The following is an 8,811-nucleotide window of genomic DNA, read 5'->3' as shown; positions in this document are numbered from 1 at the left end:
TTATATAGGAGCTCCTCACCTATCTAAGGACTTTTAGGTGATCTAAGGAAGGTTTGGATCGCCAGAAACGTTCAGCTGCCCTTAGGTTGCGGCATTCAGAGTTTAGGTTGTCATTGAACCAGGGTTAGAAGAATTTGGAGGAGGCATTTTTTTGTTGTAGAGGTGCTATGGAATCCATAATATCAGAGATAGTGGAGTAATAGAAGTCAGTGAGATCATGTACATCAGACATGTAATCTTGGGAAGTTAAGGCATATTTACATTCAATTGCTAGACATTCCATGTCAATATTCCTGAGGTTCCTTTTCCATTGTTTGATTTTCTTTAGTTGGTCCCTTTTCTGGATCACCTCCCTGTTAATAAAGAAGGAGATGCTGTAATGGTCGGACCAATAACAAGGAGTAATGTCCTCCAGTGTGATGGTATTACCTTTTGAGATGATGAGTTCCAGCAGTTCTCCTTAGTTGTGAGTTGGACAGGCACAGAATTGGGTAAGTTCCAGATCCAATAAGAATGAATGTAGGCAGGTTACCGCTTGGTCCTTAGGGTTAGACCAGTGAAGGTTGAAATCACCGAGGTAGATTTGGGACACTGAGGGGTCGTCATTGGAGGAGATTTCCATTAGTTGTTCAATGAAGAGGAGGTTATCACCTGGTGGGTGGTAGAAAGTATTAAGTTTGCACACCGGGAGGTGATTGCGAGAGATGCTGAGGCAAAGGTATTCAACTGCGGATGAGGTGGAGGTCTCTATGAGGTATACAGGTAATGTATTCTGGTTTATACAAGCTAGCCCACTGCCCTGCTTCTTAGATCTGTCTCAATGGTTTGTCATGACTAGGAGGCACTAAGAGTTCTAAGATAGGGGTGGAAAAGGGATTTAGCCATGTTTCCTTGAGGACAACCCTGTGCGGGTTGGCATGAATGGCTTGAATTTGGGCCGTCGGAATCTTGTCAGTGTCTAGAGTGATAGAGCAAGAAAGGAGTAGATCCTCAATATCACTGGTCGCAAGATCGACCTTCATTCTTCTAGGGTAGGAGGGGGCATTAGGGAGGGGTAGGGTTTTAGAGATAAGGCGCGAGGAGTGCTGATCAAGGTCAGTGGGTGCGCTAGCGTGAATTGTGGGTAGGTTTCTTAAGAAAATAAGACAACTGAGCAGAGGTAGATGGTCAAGTGAGAGGGCTTTCAGTTCATGGAGTTCGTGCAAGAAAAGGTGCAATTGGAGAGATAACTTGTCCAGATGTGCAACCAGGTCTGAGTGTTGGTTCGAGGATAGAAGCTGAGGGGAGAGATCTGGGGGAGAGGAGGGGCCACGAGGGATGTCTGGATGCAGCGAGGCGGAAATGCGATGGTCCGGGGGAGGGGGTGCATCCTTAGAATCTTACATTGTCCCTGCTTGTTTGGAAGGAGTGGCTGGGGAAGGAAGGAGGGTGGAGGGCCAGTTATGTTGTGTATTGGAGGTGTTCCCATGGAGGTTGAGTGTGTTAGGTTGAGAAGATACCATTGAGGGAGGTCTTTTGTGCTCTGTCAATAGAGAAGGCGTAGATAGTGAAACACTGGATGGGAGAGCATGCAAAGAGAGAAGAGAGGTTAAGGCATGAGAGGGCATCCCGATTGGGGAAACACCGAGAATCTGGCTTGCGATCTGCGAGATAGGTAATACATTAAGCCCGCCATCCTGATGTGTCGATTGGAATGCAAGACTACTGCAGGGGATTGAATCTCACCGAAATCCGCTGTAGAGTGAGTGGAATTATGAGAACTTGGAATACTCCCGGAAGTGGGGGGAGGTGAGCTGGATAAGTCCAATGAATTAGAAGGGTGTGGAAAGGGATCAGAAGATTTACCATACATTGCTTTCTTGAGGGTTGGGAAAATATAATCCATCTTGGCTAGATTGAATTTAGAGTCTTAGATTAGAATGATACCATTATTGTAGAGAGTGATGGTGACATTAGCTGTGAGGAAAAGCGAGGGTGCAGTTGTTAATGTGAGACCATGTAAGGTTTTCCTAGGGTCATTCATTCGAAGCATGGAGTATAGGACATTCCACCAGCAAGTCCGTTTTCTGGTGTAGAAGATGAGGTCATTAGATACAATACCCTTTTATGTGCAGTGGTTGACATCGGAGATTAATGCTTCCGGTCTAGATTTGAGTAGGCGATGTTTGTGTTTTTTTGCCGCATGTTTTGAGAGATTAGGCTGATAATTGATAGTGAAAGCATTGGATCCTGTAGGGTCTGGACTTATTTCCATTCTGAGAAAGGCCAGCGGCGGTTATTGAAGAGGAAGGGGGACCAATTTACGTGCTCAAGGAGGTGAGAGTGATTTCGATTCTGAAGTAAGGTATAACTAAGTAGGCAGTGATCAAAGTGAATAAGCAGCCACACAATTGAAATGGCGCCATACATGTGTCATGCCCATGGTGCCAAGAAAGTCTGTTGGTGGCGTATAATCTCGGGGCTATGCTCGTGGTGGTCACCTATTTATGTGGTCATCCAGCGTCATGTTGAAGTCTCCTCCCAGCACTAGGGTTCCAAGTGGCAATTTGTTTCCCTCCATCTTGGAAACCGGTTGCGGACTGTCAACAGCCGGACTATAAAGTTACAGAATGTCTGGAAGATTGTGGAGTAAGGCCATTTTTGCTGACTACAAAAGTGGTCTCAGAAACCAGAGGGAGCACACCGCTCTTCTGAAAATCGAGGGGCTTTATGCACGAGATGAGACAGACTTCTACTTGGGCAAGCAATGCGCATACGTGTACAAAGTCAAGAACAACACCGTAACTCCTGGTGGCAAACCCAACAAAACTTGTGTGATCTGGGGAAAGGTAGCTCGTGCCCATGGTAACAGCGGCATGGTCCGTGCCAAGTTCCGCAGCAACCTTCCCGCCAAGGCCATGGGGCACAGGATCAGAGTGATGCTGTATCCTTCAAGGATCTGAATTGCTGATCACAATAAATCGTGCTAAAATTCCAAGTGGCAATTCCAGGATTAGTTTACTTAGGTCATTGAGGGCTGATTTATGGAGCGCCGGGGGGGCATAGGCTGATCAGCTTTCCTTTCCAGATTGCCTCCAATACAGCAAATATACCCTGTGGGTCAGCCCATGTCCTCTGTGTCATTAACAGGAGAGTTGTACGCATCAGTATGCCTGTTCCCCTGGAGCCAGATGTAAAACAGGCATGCACAACTAATTTGTACCCCCATCTATATATGGCCCTGCAAGTGTTCCCTACTAGGTGGTTTTCCTGCATTAATACTATTTCAGGGGTTTGGCGTTTGAGGTAGTGCAGGACTATCCCTCTTTTTAGCTTATCTCCCAGCCCGTTGACATTCCAAGTGAGGATTTTAAATGTGCTCTCTACTGATTTTGTCATCAAGTTTCGAGTGGAGGTTTCTAGCAATCACCTTTTCTCTATTGTTTCCTGTTTCTTTGTTAAATGGGGTACGATTGGTGTCGTTCTTGGTAGCAGTGCCTGTGTCTCTATATGGGGCCCTCATTTTAGGTGTAGATGTTTCATGATCTGCAAGTGTCTGTAAGAACTTTACTATTGAAGTTGGTGGGTTGTGACCCGAAACCCACCCAGGCTTGAAACTGTCCCTCCCTAGTCCCCAACATACCCCTCCCTGCTTCCCTGCTTCCCTGCTTCCCTGCTTCCCTGCTTCCCTGCTTCCCTGCTTCCCTGCTTCCCTGCTTCCCTGCTTGAAGGACTTTGAACTACCCGCCTCCTCAACATTGCAGAGTGCCTGTCAACCCCACAAAAAGTACAGGAGTCCGTAGACATGCTGGACCCTCCCCGATCCCGTTACATACCCTTTATTTACAACAATGATGTTGACTGTAGTCCGATCGATAACCCCGAGTCACTCTCCCACCTTTGTGGCTTAGTCTATTGATCCTTGCTAGTCTCAGTGTGGTTTTCAGGTTGTACTTCGGGTGTTTATCACACCTGCCACGCAACATTGTATATTAGTTCAGTAATGGCGGGGGTGCCAGATTGTCTATACATTTATCCGATCTGCTCTATTTCGTGTCTGGAGTTTCATAGTCCCTTTTCACTTCGTTCCTGAGTCTGCAGTCCCTGGATCTGATTCTTTAAAAGTGTTGTGAGGTTGTTTTGGCTGGTTCCATTTCTGCCTCATAAGTCCATCTTTGTTGTGAGTTTCTGCTTGACGCCATTCTTCCAATCAATTCCACGTCTTTCCGGGGTTGAGAAAAACCATGTCTTGCATTCTGCCTCCACTCGTAGTTTAGCTGGTAGTAGCATTGCATATTTAATGTATTTTTTCCTGAGCACTTTCTTCACCTCCAGGAAACTACGCCTTTGCTTTTGCACTCTGATTGTAAAGTCTGGGAAAAATGTTATCGTGTTATTTTCAATATCTTAGTTGGTGGGGTGCTGTGGGCCATTTGTAAGATGGCGTCTGTCTCGAAAGTTAAAAACTCTGGCCAATATTGGCATGGGGACTCCAGGCTTTGGCCTTCCTCCCAGTACTCTGTGAGGTAATGTGAAAGGCCTTTCGGTTGAAGGGACTTTGTGATTAATTCTTCTACGAAGAGGTCTGTTGCTAGCCCTTCTGCACGTTCTGGCACTCCTAGGATGCGTACATTGTTCCAGCATGCCCTGCCTTCGTAGTCGTCTAGTTGTGCCTCCATCAGTTGGTGTTTGGTTTGTAGTACGTGTATTTGCTGCTTGAGACTGGTTGTGTCGGTGAATATTGCGTTGGTTGCCTCTTCCACATCTTTAACTCTGGCGTCCGTGTTGTGCAAATCTGCTCTAATGAGTGAAATGTCAACATTTTCTGTGTCCAGTCTCAATTCCAGAACAGTGCGTACATTATTATTGGCCGCCATTATGTCTCGGAGGGTGAGTTTGGATTGCCGGGTAGGAGTCTGGGCTTGAGCTTAAGCAATCGCATTAGCAGTCGCTTGGTCTTCCCCACTTTTTGACCATGCATATTTATCAAGCTTGATGTGTAGTGTGGCCTTCCCACCTTTTCCACCTGCCATCTTTCTGTGGGTTGTTAGTGGCTGTTCGATTGTGGCACTTGCGTGGTATTCCCCGCTGCCTGCTTTGGAGCAGTTCACCCTTTTTGGCCTGTTGGGTTTCCCTACTTCAACACACAAGCTGTGCAGTCACTGTATAGTGATTCCTTCCTTACGTGGGTCTTTTTTATGGGGTTCTAGAAGCAGATGGTGCTTTCTCCACTTTCCCATCAGGCTAATTGCATGGTGTCTTGCCCGTTTGTTCTCTGAGGGGGGGGGGGAGGGCTAAGCCACATATGGGATCTCCCTTATCTGTGTCAGGCCTGGTTTTAGTGTGGGCCTCTGCCTGCGTTTTCTTTCGTTGTTGCCTCGGTGGCTCTTGTGGCCTGCTTGCCGAGTTTTGCGCTGCTGTTCTCCCCCTCCTCTCTACCCGTATTGTTTCTGTGGCAAACTGCTGTTAATTTCCCTCTTGGGCCGCCTGTGTGTCAGCGCGATATTTGGGCGCGCTTACCTTCCCTCGGCCGGGGCTTGTTTTAGCTCCGTCTGTTTCCTCCCGGCCGCCGTTGCTTTTCTGTACTGCGGGTTTTTCTGGCACTTTTCCCGGTACGCTGGGCATGTATTCACTGTGGTCCACACTCACAGCCACGCATTATGTTGGCTGCTGTTTGTGGGTTCTTGTGCTGTCCTCTTGATTGAGCGCTGTTTCCTCCTGTCCACAGTTGCTTTTCTTTATTGCGGGTTGTTCCGGCACTTTTCCTGCTGCACTGAGCTCATATTCACTGCGGCCTGCACTCACCATGATGCATTATGCTCACAGTGGTTTGTTGACTCGGGTGCTGTCGTCTCAATTTCCCTTTCGCTCCACTGTCTGTTGAACGATTTTCCTGGCGCCGCCATTTTCTTCGTTGCCTCTGCCGAGACAGGAATGCTTCTCTCAGCGCTTTCCCTTGGTGATTCGGTGATCTCAATCCGCCACGCTGTCGCCTGTGACTTCATGGGCTGGTACCGCTGGGTACGTTGCTTTTTGTCCGGATTTGGTACGGATATTGTGGGAATATGGGGTTCAGGTTCCGGAGCCGCACCAGTGTGCGGCCTTTTCCTTTGGCTGCTGGCCACGCCCCCCCAAAAGATAACATTGAGGTACATATATGAAGAGGCTTGGAAAATAAATGAGATTTCTACTATTAAGGGATACTTTTGAACTTAGGTAACCTCCGACCCGTTGCTTCGCATGTTGGTAGACTAACCTGTATTTTCATTCTTAATCCATCTTTGTGCTGTGACGTGTAATGCAGTGGTGCTCAGTAACAGCTGTAACACTGAATTGTATTGGACAAGATTTGTCTGTGCTTTAATTGAAAAAGGAATTTATTAAGTACATGTTGAAGTGGTCTGGCACTAGCTTGATTTTACTACGTGAAGGAAAAAATAGTGCGCCTGGGAGTCTGTCTTATTTGGTCGGAGACCTGTGCTTAGGGACAGCATTCTAGATTTTTGTTTTAAAAAACTGTGGCTTCTTAGTTTTAGGTCGGGCTACATGTTGTAGCCCAGCTTTTTGTTTGTCTGAGGAGACTAATCATGTTGTATATGCCTTTTTCCCCAACTTCACCTCTTGAGGAAGATTTTGCCATGTTTTCCTCAAGTTATGGGTTATCCTATGGTAGATGCATACTTTTGCTTGATACCTGGTTCTGCCCTTGTCAAACTGTCACGAAGTTGCAACAGGTCCACACTATGGGGGTGTAGATGCCTTTTGGCCTTCAGAAATGTAACCAGGTGTTTAAATGGCTCAGAAATATTTACTGCTTCATGGTGGCCCAACATCTGCTTTTTACAACTCTCATCTTGACCCAGCAGGCTGTTATGAATCTGCCAGACAGTGTTTCTCTAACCATTTGCTTCTCTATGTATTTCTGTATAATTTCCACAGATTGGTAATTCAGAAGACTATTTAAAATGATAGGGTCTCATAGGAACCTTCGTCTAGTTCAGTGGTTCTTAATGGGGTGGGCGGAACTCATGGAATTAGACTCAGTGGAATTCTGCAGAATGACTTCAAAACTCTGGGAGATTCCACGGAGATCCGTCAACGGGCAGATATAGGTGTGTCACGCTGCTCGTGCTGTAATTTAGCTCTAGTAGCACTTTCAGCACTGAAAAATCATGCATGAATGGCTCTACACAGTGCAGCAAACGGGGCAACTACTCGAGTTGATTTTGCTGACGCTTGAGTAGATTTTATACTCGATCTGCACAGTGCTTAATTTGTAAAATATGAAGTGCCAGGGCTCTGGCCAGGAGGCCACTGCAGCTTGCACCCCTCATCGCCCCAGTCATTGCTGCCAAAAAACTACTAACCATCTATCCAGCATGTAAATGCGACAGTTCAGATTATTCCAGGTTCCCAAAGCTAAAGGAATGGCTGGGGAGTCAGGTCTGAGCAATTTTTTAATGTACATTGTTTTCCTGAACAACTGTTATACTGCTCATTTCTAAATTACATGAGCAGCGCCACCTTGTAGCAGACTGCCCTAAGTGTGGTGTTGACAATAAGGTGCCGATGTCGAGCACCGGAAACCAATTAAGTGCCGGTGCTCATCACCGGAAAGCACCAGCTCAAATTAAGCACTGGAGCTGCAACCTTCTGATCATGATCGGTCGCAACCGTCTGTGACTGCACGTGTTAGAAAATTCGCAACAGATGTCCTTCAAGCAACCAAAAGGACACCACATCTCGCTCTCCCTCACCAATTTACCATTCTGGAGCCTCATGTAAGAAAAGATTCTACCACACACCAATTGACAAATTTGCCTGGAAATCCGCATTACAAGAGTAGCGTGGAGTCATCAAAATTCCACCATTTCCACAGGTGGAACAGAATTTTCCGCCCACCCCTAGCTCTTAACTGTGCTCCAGGGACCCCTGGGGGTTAGAGACACCTACGCAGGGGGGTCTGCGATTGCTTAGAAAATTAATTCATATTAACAGCTTAATCAAGTGTATATAAATAAGAAGTTAAATGTAAAATTGAAAGTTTTAAACCAGTCTGTATATGTGTAGGAATTTGCTAAATAGAGGCTAAAAATGTAATTGGTTGCATGGGAGCAGACCAAGTGCATCCAACAGTTATACTATGGACAATGTGTGGTATCAAATGTATTTAGAAAAGCCACAAACTTCCCAAAATTTAAAGTGTGATTTATTATATTTATTTGTGAATTAACTTAAATTAAATATTTCAATATTTGTGTATTCATTCGATGAATGCTTATTTCCGTATTTTTGTGTATTGTTTTGAGGTTCAATTTATTTAAATTGCCGGGTTCACAGATTCCAAACATGACTCAGTTGGGTTTCTCTAAATTCCAATAATGAATACAGTGGGGGTCCCTGGATTACAGTAATGATTAAGGGAGGGTGCACTGAAGCCAAAAGGTTTAGATGCACTGGTCTAGTTAAATGTTTTAGTCTCTTTTCCTTGTTTTCTTCTTAACTTTAGTTATAGTGCTTTGATGTGTCTATGACCACACTTGCATTACAGGTGCCTCCTTCACTAGGGCAGCCGGTGTGAGCAAACAAGATAGCAGATTGGCAGTGGGATGGTGCTCCTGCTTATAGGCCCTGTTGGAAATGGAGATGTTTTATTGAAAAATACATGGGTGTGTGTATGATTTGGGTTGGAAGGTTAAGCAAGCAGGGTGTCTGTTTATAAGGTGTATATGTGCCTTACTGAACTAGCTTTAGGACAAGGATGAGACATTCGGGGATATGTACAAGCCCCTATCGCCACGGGAACGTCACTTTTTTCGACGTTCCTGAGAC

General features: G+C 45.8%; 1 pseudogene; it reads left to right on the top strand.

Moving 5' to 3' along the window:
- The first annotated feature begins 2,566 nt into the window (after nucleotides 1-2,566).
- LOC146864014 (large ribosomal subunit protein eL33 pseudogene) lies at nucleotides 2,567-2,966 on the top strand (annotated as a pseudogene).
- Nucleotides 2,967-8,811: the final 5,845 nt, after the last annotated feature.

The sequence above is a fragment of the Triturus cristatus genome, chromosome 2_1 (genome assembly GCF_964204655.1).
Source record: "Triturus cristatus chromosome 2_1, aTriCri1.1, whole genome shotgun sequence".
NCBI lineage: Eukaryota > Metazoa > Chordata > Amphibia > Caudata > Salamandridae > Triturus > Triturus cristatus.
The sequence above is the reverse complement of the archived record's forward strand: the minus strand, read 5'-3'. Positions and strand labels throughout refer to the sequence as shown.